This window comes from Strix uralensis, chromosome 2, assembly GCF_047716275.1.
Source record: "Strix uralensis isolate ZFMK-TIS-50842 chromosome 2, bStrUra1, whole genome shotgun sequence".
Taxonomy (NCBI): domain Eukaryota; kingdom Metazoa; phylum Chordata; class Aves; order Strigiformes; family Strigidae; genus Strix; species Strix uralensis.
In genome coordinates, this window is record NC_133973.1 from 41,209,471 (window position 1) to 41,226,664 (window position 17,194).

General features: G+C 37.1%; 1 protein-coding gene across 15 annotated transcripts in view; it reads left to right on the forward strand.

The window, feature by feature from the left end:
- Positions 1–17,194, forward strand: part of CASK (calcium/calmodulin dependent serine protein kinase) — a 225,904-nt gene that overhangs the window by 1,413 nt on the left and 207,297 nt on the right. The gene's annotated exons all lie outside the window — the stretch shown is intronic.

The window sequence follows — 17,194 nt, forward strand, 5'->3', positions numbered from 1 at the left end:
TCACACCAAGAAAATGCATAGAATCCCCCAGATCAGATGGTGATAAAGAATTAAAGCTGAACTCCATTCTCCCTTCCCACCACCCCCCATATTTTCGTGACTGCCCAGTTTTGGAATCCATTTTTTATTTATTCGTCATCTTTCGTGTATTTTCTGTAGTTGTGTCTGTGTTGCAAAAAGGACATAAAAGATGTAGCAATATTGTGACTTCCTAATTTTCTGTATGTTTCTGATTTCAAAGCTGAGATTGCTGTGGAAGCCTTAGTAGTGACACTGTTCATTATAAGAATAATTGTTCACCCTGTTCTGATTATAAACAAAGATTATTTTTTTTCTGCATGTGTTCTCTTGCCCGCTCTTCACCAGTATGCTTTTCAGTTCATATCAAGTGCTGTCTACTTTCAAAGCTAGGGCTAAAAATATTCTAGAATTAATCTTTCCTCAGGATTATACTAAAATGCTAGTCTTGGACTTAGCAGGTGACTTTGTTGTCAGCAGAAGTTTCAGCACTCAGTTCTGTCATTTCACAAGGTACTACTACCTTTCTCTTAACACAAACAACTTTTTACAATATTAAGATTAAAGGGTCTTGTTTGCTGTCATAAGTGGCGAATGATAGCTTTAGCTTAATGCTGGTTGTTGGTGAGGAGCTTCTGTAGCTGAGAAACAAAACTCTTCTTAAATATGTTTTGAAGACAATTTTTGGGACACTCCTTTCACAAGTGGTTTTATGCGAACCACTGCAGCTCACACACGATTTTATTCGTACCTGATTACCGTTAGAAAGAAGGTGCAGTGATTATGCATGACCGCACACCCTTTTAGAGAATGGATGATTCACAGGGGTACAGATGACTGCACATCTCAGTTGACTTTTTGTTTTGTCATTGGAGAATTTTTAAGAGAGTGCTCAAAAACTGTGGATTAGGTATTAGCTACAGAAGTTCCATGTGAGATTTAGGTAGTATACATAGTGTTGTGATGTAACTAGATCTAACGGATAAATATTGAATCACAGTAGCATAATGATGCCAAGAGCACTGTAGCAAAAACAGGGTGGATCGCTGAAAATAGCAGCAGTGATGGTGTGAAGGGTTGATATCTCGTTGTGATTGCTCAAGCTTTTCCTCACAGATGTCATGTCAGTCCTCAAAAAAACATTTAAAATAAATACACAATTTCATGTACAGTTGTATAAGTAGTGTTCCTGTTCCTTCATAATTTTCCAAGTCACACAGGTGGCTTCCAGGGAACCAGGGATGCAGCATCTTTATTCAGCTTACAGGTTTTGGGTACCACCTTGCCCATCTTCAAGCAACTTGAGGAAAGCTGCTGTAAATCTGCTTTGAATTGCTATGTATGCATCTTACTAAGCATCTTTCAGTGAAACATCCACTAAATGTCTGCACGTTTCTATGATTTATTATTGATTGATACAGTAATTTAGTTCTTGCAAATAGCACATCTGGCCCTGATTTGCGTTTCAGACACATGAAATATTAAAACATGTAATTTATCTTTCCTAAATAGGTAGTTACCGTTGTCATTTAAGGTAGTAAGAGGTATTTTCACAAAGGGTGTGGGAAAGAGATCTTTGCCTGTAAAATGTCTGAATATTTAGTCAAAGTTCCCGTACAATTTACTAGAGAAATAAGGAGATAGTTTCTTAGCTGACAGCATGCTGTCCAATTTGTTGAGGCATATTCTGATCTTTAGGATAAACTTTAAACACTTTTAAATACAATAAACTGATAAGACTGACTTTGTGTAAACGCAGTAATAGGTTTTGGTGTGCTGGAGTGTTAAACAATTATAATGCAATAGTATATGAATGAATTGATTGGAATGACAGTGATAAACTGTTTATTGTGTGACATTTAATGTGTTTAAGTTCTGCAAGCATGCATTTTTCATTCTGAGTTGGTGTGGGAGAAAAGAAAGGCCAGGAGGGATAGAGAGAAATTCTAGTTCATGTTTCCTTTAGAAAAAAAAATTAAAGGAAATCTTCATTTGCATATATTTCCAGTATACCTGTCCATCGCTGAAAGGTATATGAAGATAAAAATCAGAATAATATTCCCAATTTCTTGTTGAATTTTTTAAAGTGGCATTTATGACACTAACATTAGTCGTGTAGTTTTACTTTACCAGATGTGTTATGTTCTAGGGTACTGTCTTGTCTTCAGACTTGGCTGACACAAACATACTTCAAGCAAGAAGTCAATTTGGGATTTCTATATTAGCCTTCAAAAATGTGTTAACATAGCTTGGGATAACTGGTAGTGATCAAAAACACAGGTGTGCCATATTTTTTTTTTTTTCAAACTTGTTTCCAGATATCTTGAGAGATTGGTTTTGAAGAGATTGATTGAGAATACACAATCTAACATATTTAAGTCTTTTGTTATGTTGGTCAGACTGTGCATTTGATTGACAATTCACAGATAATAGTGCTGAGTGTACTTCTTTATTTTTTTAATTAAAATTTTCATTCAAAATGCATTGAGTAGTTTATAAAGCATAGTAGTGTAGAGTTGAAACGTCTTGGGTATTCATCTGAGGGGAAAACTGCTCTGAGTTTTTCATAGGAGCTCCACGTACACGTAGCAGTAGTTTTCTTTATGCCAAAGAGAGAATGCCTGTCTTTAGTTGGTATTGAATCTAGAAGACTGAAGCATGGCTTTTATGATAGACAGAGTCCTTGTTTTGCAAGGACTTTATTTTACTTTATGTGGTTTTGAGTTTCTGTACCTCTTAAGGTTCGTGTCAGTTTATGTTAACATTAGAGGAATACCGTAAAGATTGTCTGGCCTTTCTAACAGTAGGGTTGCAGGTTGCTTAAAAATTTCTCCAAATTTTTAAGTTGTAAATACTATGTAATAAAGTTGATAAAAGTTTATTTGTGTTAAAAAGATCACAGTTGAAATCATTAGTCTTCATATTGATGGTCACTTAAACTGTAAATCTTTGTAATTTTGTCTTCTGTTTATGGACTATATATATGTGCAATCATTGTGCTTAGTAGTAGTGTGGTCCTTGGTATTTTTAGTACCAAAGTGTAATGTGATGACTGGTACTAATACTATCGTCGCTTTCAGGACGTTCTCTGCAATATGACTGGGTTCAGTCTAATCCTTTTCTGCACTGCACACTTGAGGATTTTAGTGTTTTCATCTCTCCTTCACCTGTGATGGGATGATTCTCTATGCTTGGGCTCTTCCATCTAGTGAAGAGCTAAAGTGATCTCTTAAGATAGTGTACAAGTCAGCTAATATGGCCACCAAAAGAACGCCAAGAAACCCTTTTCTTTTTCTTTGCATATATCAGATGCAAGAGGATACCTAAGTAAGGATCCAAAGCATGGTCGAAGAGAGCCTTCGCTTCAGCTTAGGTGTAAACTGAACTGTGTTTTAGAGTGTCGGGTTAGTAACTTCTTTTAATAAACTTAAGCTGTGTTCCGAGTGAGTTACAAGTTTTCTTGGGAGATCTCTGATGGTAAAAGGAATGCCTCTCTTATCGGAAACAGAAGTGCACAGCAAGCTTTGGCTTTTCAGTTACAATAGTGCTACTAGTGTTTAAGCCCCATTCTTAACAATATCTTTTTCTGAAATGAAAACAGCTAAATAAGGTTTGGAATAATTTTTGGAGCTTGACCGTAAAAGGTCCCCCTATAATAAGGGCTTAATTTTTCACTTCAGTTTGTATGAGAAGCAAAGGCGTCTTTTCAGAGAAATTACTAGAATACTGTTACAGGATAAATTTAGGACTAAAAGACCAAGGACTATTTCCTAATGTGTTCTCAAATGATAGAATTGACCCTCCCTAGGTTAACAAGTGCCTTGCTCTTTTACTTCCATACCTTTTTGCTAGAACAGGGTAAGAAGGAGTAACCAGAAACTTACTGTATACCTTCTGTCTTTTATTGCAGTGTTCAATGTACAGTGGGGCTGTACTCTCCTTTCAGGCTTAGGATTTGTCAGAATTCTTGTATTGTCAATATTTTGTGAAGACATTTATAATTGATGCATAGTTTTTACAGACTTACAAAGTTCACTGTGTGCCCCTTAAGCCTCTTCCACCAGAGATTTCTAAATAGCATTTGGTTAGATAGATTTTCACTTGGCTCCTTCACCTGTTTCTTTGGCTGCCCAATGGCATGTTTAACTGCTTGCAGGTACTCCAATTTAATTTTTGACCAATATTCCCATTTTCTTTTTTGGATAATGTAGACATAAGCAGTTACTCATAGCATTTAATACTGAATAAGTTTCCTAGCATATGTGAATTAAGAAAGCGATAAAGAACTTGCCTCTGAACAAAATTTTTGGAAGTAAAAGCTGGGGTATAAGTCCTATATGGGCATTTAAACTGGTATAAAATATGATCTGTTTCACTTCAAGAAAGTTTAGGAAGTGTTTAGGAAGCACTTGCAGCTAAGTTGAAAAACTAGTTTTATCTCATCAAAGTGTCAGTTCTGCTGTAGTTGAGATTGAGAAACCCTTACAGTTTTAAAGTGTGCCTTTTCTAGGGAACACATGATTCTTAGGTGACTTGTGACTTCATTTAAACTCACTGTTACCAGGGTTTGGAAGGTAGTTCACATCTGGAAATTTTTTGATCCGAAGGGCTCTAGGGGTAAGGAGAAAAGGAAGAGTCTTGACTGTAGTGAGGCTGAGGCTTCTCAGATACAGTGACCTTTAAGATATTCAGAACGTTATGAAATCTGTCTCTGGCTATCTTCTTATGTGGGTGCATACAGTATACATTTTTCTTTTGTGCCTTCAGCATTCGTTATGGACTTTCCCAGTATTGGAGCTGTTATCTTTTTTTTTTTAAAAAAAAAAAAGCCTTTACAAAGGTGGTGCCCGGTTCATCATTTTTCACCCCGAAACTTCCCCTCAAGTTTTCTGCCTTTTTGATGGAGTACTTTATTGCTCTTTCAGAGGAAAAAAGCAAAAAAATCCACAACAAAAAAAACCAACCCACAAATCAAAAGAAAAAAGTTCGTAGTATTTCTCCTAAAGGGAATTTTAACTTGTCCTGACAAGATCTTTAGACATATTCCTCTATCTTCTTTATTCTCTCAATTTTGTTTTGGGGAGAGGGTCTATAAGTAAAAACTTTGGCTGCATTCCTGATGTTCTAGCTTAGAGAAGCCAGCCAAAAGGGTCTTCTCTACTATTACTTTACTTTCACCCTGCTCCAGGGAAATCTTGCAGCTGTTGCTACAAATGGAGTTGTCAGCTGCCCACTTTTCTCCTTTTTTTTGGCTCCAGATGTTATTCCCGATGCTGAACAGAGAGGGAACAGTTCTGACTAGTGGGAAAGCTCTAATGTACACTGGATTAGAGGGATCTATACACTTGTGAATGGAAGGGACAGTGAAAAAGCAAGGTAATCTTATCTACCGTTCTCCAAACAACCCCTCCACCCCCCTCTTACTGGTTAGGAAAAGGTGATATAGAAGCTGGGGGTGAGGGTAGCCTGGAAAGATTAAAAAAATGTAGGGAATGGTATATTTTAGTGATAGGATCTCTCCTGCATCAGTACTGATCTGACCTAGTGACTTTTCCTGAAACAGAACATATTTTTGTGGAGCTCTTTAGGTTTGCCAGGGTTGGACTTGAATCCAGCAGGACCAGATAGGTTGGGTTCAGATGGATTTAGAGAAAACATCTGTCTGGTCAGTGCTGGTCTAGCTGCAGAGCAGCTAACCAGGGCGGGAATTGAAGCAAAATCCTGCATTTCCATAATCCTGCAGCCTCTTTTAAGTATGATTCCTGAAGGAGAGCTGTGTCAAGTTGTAGCTGGTCTATGAATTCTGTAAACATGGCAGTAGTAGCATTGCTCCTCTTTTTGCCCCTGTGTGAGGCACTGCAGGAGTATACGAGTGCAATTTTGTGATGTGAGCTTTTGTGAATTAAGTTTGCTGCTGCTGGAAGAGGGAGGTCTCGCTCTCTTCATGTGCTTCCATGCCCTGCGTGATCCACCCTTCCTCTGTGCCAGCTTTAGCATTCATCTGATCTATATAAGCCAGGTGCACTACAAAAATGTTCACTTGTTGAATGGCTTATTGTTCTGCTGTTTTCACTGGCTTGACTAGACCTACAGTGTGGTCAGGACTAGCTCAAGGTGGAAGACAGGGATGGAGAGAGAGAAGGTGTGTAGGACCCCTCTCCTCACCTAAGGCCATATCATAAAATACTTTGTTGTTTTTTAAAGCATGGTTGGCTTTTTTTGGATAGTAAGCAGAAAAATAACCTCCAGACTCTTTCCTGCAATAATCCAGAAAATGGTAAGGAAAGAAGAGGAAAAAGGGGAAAAGTGTGGGTTTTTTGGAGGGTTTTTTTTAAGGAAGAAAAACAAGTTGCAAATTAATAAACTATTATTAACACCCACAAAAAAATCACACTTAGTTGCTTCTATGTTCTTAATTTGCTTCTTCTTTCTACACACAGACATTCCACATAATTAAAACCAGGCACTAGCTTTACGTCAGGACCTCACCTCATTCAGGATTTAAATTGGATACACAACAGAGTCAAATTAAAGTTAAGAAGGAAACTGTAAATATGGGATTTTTATTTTTTGAATATTTGAATTAACTCTTTGAAGCATATTAGTGTACAACATGGTTAGATGCTCTTCAAGTGTGCATGTATTTTGTTGGGTCCTTCAGGACATAAATATTATCAGTTGGATGTACTCTGAAACACAAGCATACTTAATGTTTGTGAGTGCTTCTAATTTTTGTAGAAACCAAATTTCTGATTTGATTCTGATTTGGTTCTGATGTGATTATGTGCAAATATGGTAGCATATTTAAGAAAATTCAAGAAATTCAACCCCAAAATTTTCTTGAGTTACCTTTTTTGAAATTTTGTTTTGCTCAAAGCCTAAATTTAAAATTTATTGATTGCTTTGATCAAGAACTTGTTTCAGTTAAAATATTTTATGCTTTTATTATTATTATTGTTTTAGGAGAAGTTCTGTGTAGTATACCTAGATCAAGTTTAGATTAAAAAGTACCAACTTCTGCTTACAGAAAACACTGTTTTCCTTTCTGCAGCCCTCAAACTAGAGGTAATCTCTTTATTAGTGTGTTCCTGCAAGCGTCTTAATTCCAGAGCTTCAGCACTACAGAGATGAAAGCAACAAAAGGGGCTTTCAAAAATGAAGGTCAGACAACTGTTTTGCTCAGTTACAGCTATTAGATTAAGTTTATTTCTTTTTTCTTTTTTCTTTTTTCTTTTTTTTTTTTTTTACTTTTTCCTCTGTGGAAAGCATGGTTACCTGTTGGCTGGGTTTCTCGGATGTTCAGCCCTTAAGGTTCAATTATCTTTAAAAGCATAAAGTAAACAGGGTGCTTAAAATATCAGGAGTTCTTTCTCTAATCTTGGATCTCAAGTGTGTCAGGTTTTTTTATCAGCTGTAGACACTTCCAATTGGAAAGTATTCAATACTTCATAGCTGCCATTGAGACAGGATACTTTCTCAACCCTTGCAGATGTAACTTCTTTTTTTAGATTCTTAGTTGTTTGAAGTTTTCAAAAGTCTGAATTGTCTGTTTGCTCTGCTGGTTAGGGAATGTTTTCAAATAGATTGCTGGCTGTAGAGTTGGCTTCCTTGTGTTGTGTGTATGAAATACTTACAATTCTCTCAGAACAGGGACTGGGAATCAGATTTCTTCTTTTTGCTTAGTGAGTGTGATCATCATAGATGTGTCTTTTCCCTTAGTGATCTGGTGAATATTAAATTATTTCATAAAACATCAGCTGGGAGTGTTGAGAATACCTTTGTTTCCCATATCTTCTAGCCTGGTGAGTGATTTTTCAGGTGCTGTATATTAGGGAGGGACTTGCATATGTGCCTCCCAGTTTCAGAGTGAATGTTCCAAGCACTGATGACTGAGCAGCAGCTGCCACTGCGCTGGACGTGGATTGGCAGGTTGGTTCTGAGACCATGTCCCAGTTAGTAGCTAAGTAAAATATGTAGCAGAGCTGTTGATTTGGGTATTCTTCTTAGTTATAAGATACTGAGCAATTTGTTGCTGCTGAGACAGTGCTTTTCAAACACTCTAGGATCTTTTTGTTTTAGAATTAAACAAGAAACTCAGAAGTGTAGAATTTTAGAGTATTCTCAGGGATGCAATTTAGCAGAAAGGTGAGATCACTTCGTGAAATGTCTGTGATTCTTTCCCTCTGAATATTTGTTGGTTTTCAGTATAGGGCTTAGTTTCTGATATTGCTAATGTTGGTGTTTTTCTTTTTTTTTTTTAAATAAAGTATTGCAGAAAACTAAGAGTTGAAAATTCTCTTCCTGAACTGAGCCTTGTTACAGTTGCAAAGCTGGGGAAAAACATGAGAATAATACCTTCCTGAAATGTGGTTTCAGATACATGGCGGGAACATTCAGAAATCAGTGGTGACTTCTGAGAATATTATTAATACATGGTAGATTTAAACATGCATATTTTGTTGAAAACGGTTTTAGAATGGTTTTTCTTACATGTGCTAAAAATTGATCTGTGAAGTCATTGCATTTAAAAATAATGCCTTGCTGTGGTTTATACGTGTTTTTTCTAATGAGTTTCCATTTTTTTGTCACTATTTTAAAAAGGGGAAAGAAAAAAAAACCTGAAATATTTACTGTTTGAACAAAGCTGTAAGAATTATTCAGAACTTTCCTTTTCATTTAACTTTTTCTCTTACTCTCAATTGATAGCTTGAGACTTTGCTGCCATCTCTAGTTTCTTGATGAAATTTATCTTGAGCTGCTGTTTGGTCCTACATTTTCATCTGTACTCTTAAAAAGACAAATTTTGGCCAGATTTCATGACTGACTGCTGTTAAAAGAACTTGTTTTGTAAAGCCTGTATCAGTGAAGAAAATAGCTGTCATGTTTATTTCCTTTAGAAAACGTTAGAGAGTTTCTCTAAAGAGAAATACCTTGTATTCTTCCTTGCCTTATCTTCAGATACAGCTGTAGTTAATAAGCAAATTTGCAGCACATTTTGCTCTCATTTTGGCTGTTAAAAATTTGCAAGTCACACTCCTGTTACTGTTCTTACTATGATACAATACCTTAAGTTTTTAATCTTGGTTTGTTTTCTGTAATTTTAAGAGGTGTTTCAGAAAGATTATAGTTTGGCTTTAGAGATGTATGTAGTGTCTTTTATGCATATTTATAGCTTTCTTAAAAAGTAGTTCTGTTCATCTTCCTCCTTCCACGTTTGAGTGCTTTCAGAATGTCTTGAAGAAAAGATTATACTGGATCTGACTCTGATTTCTCTGTTGGTTAATGAATATAGAACAGTTTTATTTTTTGCTAATCTCTTCAGTACCAACATTTTACTTCCAATTTGTGTCAATATACCTTAATGTTTTAAGGGTTTCTCTGCCAGTTTTCATTCTTTCAGTGTTTCTTTTATAATATAAAGCTACTTGGTAGCTCTGCCAAAGCTTCTTTCTGGCTTTTTTTCCTCACTTTGCCTTCCACTTCTTTTTCATACAAATACTTTTTATATGTTGTTTCACACTGTACATGCTGGCCTACACTGAAATCTTGTCTAGTTTTCTTCAGACTCACTCCCAACAGACTGTAGGATATCCGTCAATCAGAATTTTCCACCCATGGAAACTGGCTTGCTGCAGAATCAAACTACAATTTCAGTTTCTGAAATCAAAGCTAACAAAAAGTTTCACTAGTCCTCATAGTTACAAGAACCTTTGAAAAAGTGTCATTATTACAGTTTTATCTTTGAATCTGCAGCCAACTGCAGACTGTAGTGTTGGGACCTGGATTGTTTTCCTTAGAGAGAGTGGTACACAGTAACCTGCTCTGTTACTGTCTCCTGAAAATCCTGATGACAGTTCAGGTACTTCATGTGATGCTGCATTTTTTTTTTTTTTCCCATAATATTTGTAAAAGCTTCAGGGGAAGGTGCTTTTCTTTTAGCAGGTTATCTTTGCCTCTGCAGCATGAAAAGAGTAAAGTTTTGTTGCTTCATTGCTTGTGCCTAGAATTCAAGAAAGAGAGGTAGTTCTCCGCACTCAAATTGTGCCTCTGTGAGCATATGTGGAAGAAGGAAGTTTACCTAATCTTTTCTTACCAGAGGGGAATAAGATCTTGGCCTTCTTGTTTGAGGAGCCATGCTTACCTACGCAATCACTTTGGGGGAGAAGAAGGGTTTTTCAGCACATAAGCATGTTTTATACCTAATAAGTACAAACTTGCTCCAATCTTGCCTGTATGCTGTAGTGAGCAGAAAATATTTTTCTACTTTATCTAATCTGTGTGGCTCGGGGGGGGGGGGGGGGTGGTCCTCAAAAGAATGATTAAAAATTATTCTTTTTTCCTCCCTAGTACTTTTGTTAATCTGATGCTGTTTTACAGGATAACTCTTGAAATCTCAGGAAATTGAAACTTGCAGCCTACTGCCTATGTTCAAGGTCCTGTTACTTCCAGAAATAAAAGCCTCCAAGGGAAGGGAGAAAGTCATAGAATCATTCAGGTTGGAAAAGACCCTTGGGATCATCGAGTCCAACCACCAGCCCTACTCTACAAAGTTCTCCCCTACACCATATCCCCCAGCATCTCATCTAAATGACCCTTAAAACACATGCAGGGATGGTGACTCCACCACCTCCCTGGGCAGCCTATTCCACTGTCTGACCACTCTTTCTGTGAAAAATTTTTTCCTAATGTCCAGTCTGAACCTCCCCTGTTGGAGTTTAAAGCCGTTCCCCCTTGTTCTGTCACTAATCACCTGTGAGAAGAGACCAGCACCAACCTCTCTACAATGTCTTTTCAGGTAGCTGTAGAGAGTGATGAGGTCTCCCCTCAGCCTTCTCTTCCTCAAACTGAACAGTCCCAGCTCCCTCAATCTCTCCTCATAGGATTTGTTCTCGAGGCTCTTCACCAGCTTCATTGCCCTCCTCTGCACTCGCTCCAGCACCTCAATATCCCTCTCGTATTGAGGTGCCCAAAACTGGACACAATACTCCAGGTGTGGCCTCACCAGTGCAGAGTACAGGGGGACTATCACCTCCCTACTTTGGCTGGTAAGTCCTGTCTCCCAAGTCTGAAACTGTAACATGTCTTCTACAGGAGTTCTGTGGAAAACATTATGCCAGTAAGCTCGTTTGAAGGAGTGTGATCCTGCCCTGTTAGTACATGAGAGATGATATCAACACTGTACTTTTTTTTTTTTTTTTAACCTATATCCATATGTAAATGGGCTGGTGGTAAATTCTTTGGCTTTTCCTCCCATTCTCCTTCACTTCCAGTAAACATAAATATGATCTTCCATCCTATCGGCTTAAATACTGTTTGGAAAATTGTTGTTTATAAACATTCAAAATATGTTGTTCCTTAACAACATGCAAAAATCTTTTGATCAGCATTCTCTGGAGAGGCTGAAATGCACAAAGGTGTGCTAAGTCCAAATTCACCAAGTGCTAATTAAGTGTTTTTCTTATTTGGAGTTAAGACCCTGTGAAACATGCAAAAACCCCTTATTCATGTCTGCTTTAATGGATATGAGCTGAGTTGATATGCTCAGTATCTTGCTCAGGAGCAAATTTTTGATCCTGGCATACTTAATGAGTACAGTAGGAATGAGAAAGTATTGATCTAATGTGAAAGTATCCTTTATTTTTTGGTGGGTTTCCTTTTTTTCCCCCAGTTATTTCAGATGTTTTCTGTATCCTCCCTAGTCCTGTTTCTCAGTAAAGCATATGTAATCTGTTACCTCCTCTTTTCTAACAGGTAGGTTGGGAAGGGCTATTGCTCAGTGTTAGCAAGCTAGTAATTAACAAGGTAAATATGATATTGTCGGAATGATCCAGTATCCAAAACTGTCAGTGTATTTATGAATGTTTGGTGCCATTCAGAGTGGACTGAAAAAATCATGTTCAGCTTCTCAGTATTATGTTGGAGGTGACTTGCTAATTAAAATTGATTAGCATATGCTCTTTCATCAGTTAAAATGTTTTCTTGATTTACGTTCTTGAGAAAATATGTCTAGTAGTAGAAGATTCTAACTGTAGTCAGACAGTTGTCATAAAAACAGTTTATTTAAATTATAGTCCACATTGGTCTACGTAAACAGTTTGTAATATTTATGTAGTAGATGAAAGTCCTACAGATTCACATAGATAATTCTGTAAAATGGGAATTATTTCCTTGTGAGGAAGTTGACAGCAAATAGCAGAAAATGTTCACAATATTAATATTGCAGATCAAATTCATCTTCATCTTGTCCAGAGAATTGCTTCTGTGTAAATGTTCACTTTCATAGATTTTTACATTTCATAGTAAAATGTATATAGTTAAGTTATAAAAAAAAAAAAAAATCTGTCAAGCAGTGTTCCTTCAGATGTGTTCCCCCCCTCCTTGTCATTTTTGTTCATGTTCTTACTGTTTTGGGGCCTAAACTAGACTGAAAAAAATAATCAGGATTAAAAAGTGTCTGTCTCTGCCCCCTCCCCTTTCATAAGTTTCCCACTGAGTCATTCTCGTCAGGAATTTTGGCCAGTTTTCCAACTACAGAACAATTACTCTTAAAACCTTCATCCTTACCTGGATAGGAGCACCAGAAAGCAAATTGCTGTATGAACAGCCATGAAAACAGTTAGCCCAGGAAACCAGGTTATCAGAAGATTACATGTCTTTGTTTTCAGAAGGAAAGTACAGATGATATCAATTTTTCTTACCTCTTTGGCAAATACTTCTCAGAAAATCTTCTGCTTCCAACATGTGGTTGTCACGTGCTGGAAAACCTTAGTGAGGGAGGGGGCTTTTGGTGTTGACTCCCTTTCAGTGACGCTACCTTAGCGATGCATGGAATGTGTGATATTTGGAGCCTAGTTTGTCACAGAGGAGTGTCATATAGTAAAGAGATTTATCTATCCCTTGAGTATCCCATGTGCAGAAACTATTTTGTTGAGAACCAGGCCAGCACCTTCCTTGAAGGTTCCAAAAAAGCCCAGAAAGAGGAGGACCAGAAGATCATTAGAAGTTTTGAATATACATATTTTTAAAAAACTTCTTTTAGTTTGGCATAATTGTCCTCCAACTTGTATTTGAAACCACATTCAAACTAGACTCTCAATAATAAAATAATGGTTTTAAAGCGTTGTTGGGGGTAGATTCTTGCAGAAAGACTGTAAAGATGGAGTTTTCTAACCTTATGAAGGGAGTCCTTTCTCCTTAAGATAGGAAATGAGCAATCAACTGGAAATAGATAGTTTTGAAAGTGTGCCTCAGCCATTAGGAAAAAATGCTGCTACCCTAGACATACGGTTGAACTATGACATCCATGAACTATGTAAAATGATTTCTAGATGTCTTAGAGTACTCTTTTCATGGTTTTGGCCATAGTAGGATCTGGTTTCAGCTGTAGCAGTTGGTGTTGTGTAAGATTTCCATAACAGGGGAGGATCACCTTTTTTGTATTCAGAGGGAAAATACCCTAGGTATAGAGGAGACTGTGTTTATTCTGCATTCCAAGTCTGCACCCAGAGGGGAGAAAAAAAGCAAGATTTTGAATCTCAAGAGGTGTGCAGATGGTTGCTTTAGTTCTTTCAGTTGCACTTTAACTTAAAAATGAGGAAGGAGGCTTTGATTGATTTGTAGTATGTGTTTGCATTACTTCAGCTGTGAAGGTTCCCGCAGTACAGCCTTGACATTTTTTCTACCTGTTGTAGCTGTATTGAAGTTACATCTCTGCAGAAGGCTATGTCAGATCTGCTACCATGTCTACAGAAGGCTTTCACCACCCGTCAGGATGCATGCCTCAGTTCTCTTTGTCACTTACTCATTGCCAAGACTGAGCCTTGTCTGCATCTAAACTTGGGCCAGTAGATGCACTTACTGTAGCGTCTCCAAACTTTCTTTTATTCAAAACGTAACTGGATGTTATGCGGGAATTTAAGTCCATTTCTGTGACTTCCCCTATCCTCACCCCAACTTGTCTGAAGGTCTCAACGAAGACTGAAGACTGTCAGATACCTTACATAAGAAAAGTAATCTGTATTCAGAGAAAACTACCTGCTGAAATTCTTTCATGCTGTTCTATCCAGTCAAAAGATGTAATTTTTGCTTTTTTTGTACCTATCAATCATACTGAGATGCTGAGTTTTATCTTAATTAGTATTTTGCCATTGCTGCTTTAAGATGAATGAAATGGTTATGTTCTTCCAAATATCCCCAGTGCAGATGTTTTTGAAACATATTCATATCTCTTATGGGTTATAGGGTATAAAAGCAAATTAAAAGTTTGAGGTTTTATATTGTGACAAACTTACCTGTGGTTTGATGGCATTGGGTTCATCATTGGGCTTTTTGTCCTGATAAGAGTAAATGTGCAGTTTCTAGTGATGAAGTTCTACATTAAAAAACAAAATAAAACAAAAAAAAAACCCAACCCAAAACAACAAAAACAACTGCTTAATATTTCTAAAGTGTCATTTAAATTTTTTTCCCCACAGAAGTAGCTAGTACAGGACTAATCCTGTAATGTACTTTCTAAAGTTGTTGGTCAGTTCCAGTCTCTGCTTGAATAAAACTGTCCAGGAAAAAAATCTACATCTGTGTGTTAAACAGAGTTGAATCAGGGCTACATTTAGACCAAGGATTTTGCCCAGATTCTACTTTCAGAAGCCTAGCAGAACCTCAGTTGTAGGCTGTGGTTCACTTTTTAGTATTATTTTGTTGTTATTAATTTATTGAAAGCTTCATATGTATGTTAATTTCACATGGTGTTGAAAATAATTGATATTTACATGTTTGAGCAATAAATTAGCAGTGTGCTTCAGCAAAGTCTACAAACTCATGCTCAAATCTGATCTGCTGAGGGTAGTTACTTAGGATTGGTTTGAGCTCCATTATGTTGCAGTAGTGAAGGCGACAGTGCAAAACTTTTCCTCAACCCTTGAATGTTTTGACATATAAGCTTTCTCAGGTCAAGTCTGGCCATTTTAGAATATCTTGAACTCGGTGCAGAGCTCATCAAGCATGGTTACTTTTGATCAAAACTGGGGGAGGGGGGACAGGGAGGGAGTGTAGGAAGCAATTTCCTTTTGTCCAGTGCATGGTTAGTGCACCAGCCCTGCCTGTTGGAGACCTGAGTTTGACTGAGTGTCCTGGGCACTATGTGGAGCTCTACAGTCCTGCAGTTCTAGCTGGGTGACTCTATCCAGGAATACACTATTACAGGGCTACAGGTAGTGGGAAATTTAGATTGTATTCTTGCCTGTGAAGGGAACTGCACTGTACAGGTTGGAGCCTCTAATGCTGTGTATTCATCTTGTTCAGTGCTGCTGTAGTGAAGAATACCTAAGTCTTTGGAGCAGAAGTGTTAGAGCCATCTAGTATTTCAGTATATCCATAGAAGTGTCATCTGCTGCTTCTGGCTGTTTGTGTACAGTTCAGCTCATTAATGCTGGTTTTTGGCTTGGTGTTTTGTTTGTTTGGGGGTTTTTTCCCTTTGGAGAGTCAGACTGGTTTAATCAGTTTTTCAGGTGAGCTGTCTTGTATGCAGTAATAGAAAACACTATTTATAGCTCATATAAAAAGACATAAGGTACATCATAATGAAAGTAGTAAAGATAAAAATTGAAAAGCTTCATTAATAGTCTTAAAGACAACTTCAGAAGAAATCTTAGGAAAAGGAAGATATAGAATAGATGTCAATATTTAAACGAAATTAACTTCTTAAGTTCTTAGAATTCTGTGAAATTGATTATAGTTGCATTCTAGATTCAACATAGAAAACTTCTGTAAGAAGGATAAATACAAAGAAATGAAGACTGTAGAAAAGAACAAGCAAATATGTTCTAGAGAATGAAAGGTAATTTAAAGTGTAAAAACCAGCTCATTTTCTCGTTAAGAATTACAGAATTACAACATTTAATGGAAAAACTTATGGAAAAGCAGTCATTGGTACATATAAGATTAATACATCAGAAAAATAATAAATCTAAGTGTTCTCATAACAACTCTTAAATATACGACTAATTCGTTATTTATGTGTGTTTGGTAAGTGAAGGACCTCAAATTTTAGAGCTCCTGTAACAATCTGTGAAAATGTATACATTTTGTTTAAAAACTAAATAATCATAGTTTAAAATAAATGCATAACTTCTCAATGTTATGCCCTTTTTTTGTTCCTGAAGGGGAGGTGGCAGGAATCATTGAAATCCTGGCCAAGTGGATTTGGAAGCTTGGTTTTTAAGTGGAACATGCTCCACCCCAGTTCTGCTCAGGAGTGCTTTTGCAGTTGCTTCAGTATGAGAAAGGGGGAACAGAAGTTGGAATTGGAAGCTGCTGAGGGAAGATTCCTACCAGGAGTGAATGTGGGAAGAAGAGGGAAGGAAAAGGATGAGTAGAATAGGTTGATAGGAAGGAAAGAATAAGGAACTGTGTTTGAAAAATTAAATTGAATAACCAACCAGAGGAGGAGGATTTTGATTGCCAGCCTGCAAGGACAGAGAAAATGGGTTGAGGGAGGGAAAAGGAAAAGTAAAAAGTAATAACAAGTTAATAACAGAATGTTTGTAATGGTGAGAGGAAAAACATCCCAGCTGAGCTAAAGCTTGTGGCAAAGCAACAGCTGGTGCCTGAGAAGGTCTGGGGGAAGAAGAATGGAAGTGAGGTCAGAATCAAGAAAGACAAGATTAGGATTAGTGAGGTGATAATCAGATGTGAGAGACACCATTTTAGCAAAGTGGAGTAGGCAGAAGGGTGTAAAGATTGTTTCATGAGTAGGGATAGAATATTTGACAAGGTTATTGTCATCAATTCTTCCTCCACTATTGGTGGCTTTTAAGTAAAATGTTTATTAATTGCAGTGATTTATTCCTTTATTTGTGTGCCATTTAGCCACATGAGCAAACAGAGTAGTGGTTATTCATATGTTCAAGTAAGCTATGAACCAAAACGTTGAATTCAGAAACTATACTAAGCTGAATTAGGGGATAATCGAGCATGGTAACAGTTGACTTTTGTCAGCCATCTCAAGTTATATTCTCTCTGTTTCTTAATCCTATATTTTAACTGATTAAATGACTCCTTCTGAATCTTCATTCTTGCTCTTTCTTCCCCCTTGTCCCCAGTGCGTGTAGCACAGCTTCTTTCATTTTAAATGAACTGGGTTAATTTAAATGTTTCAGATGTTATGTCTTGCTAACCT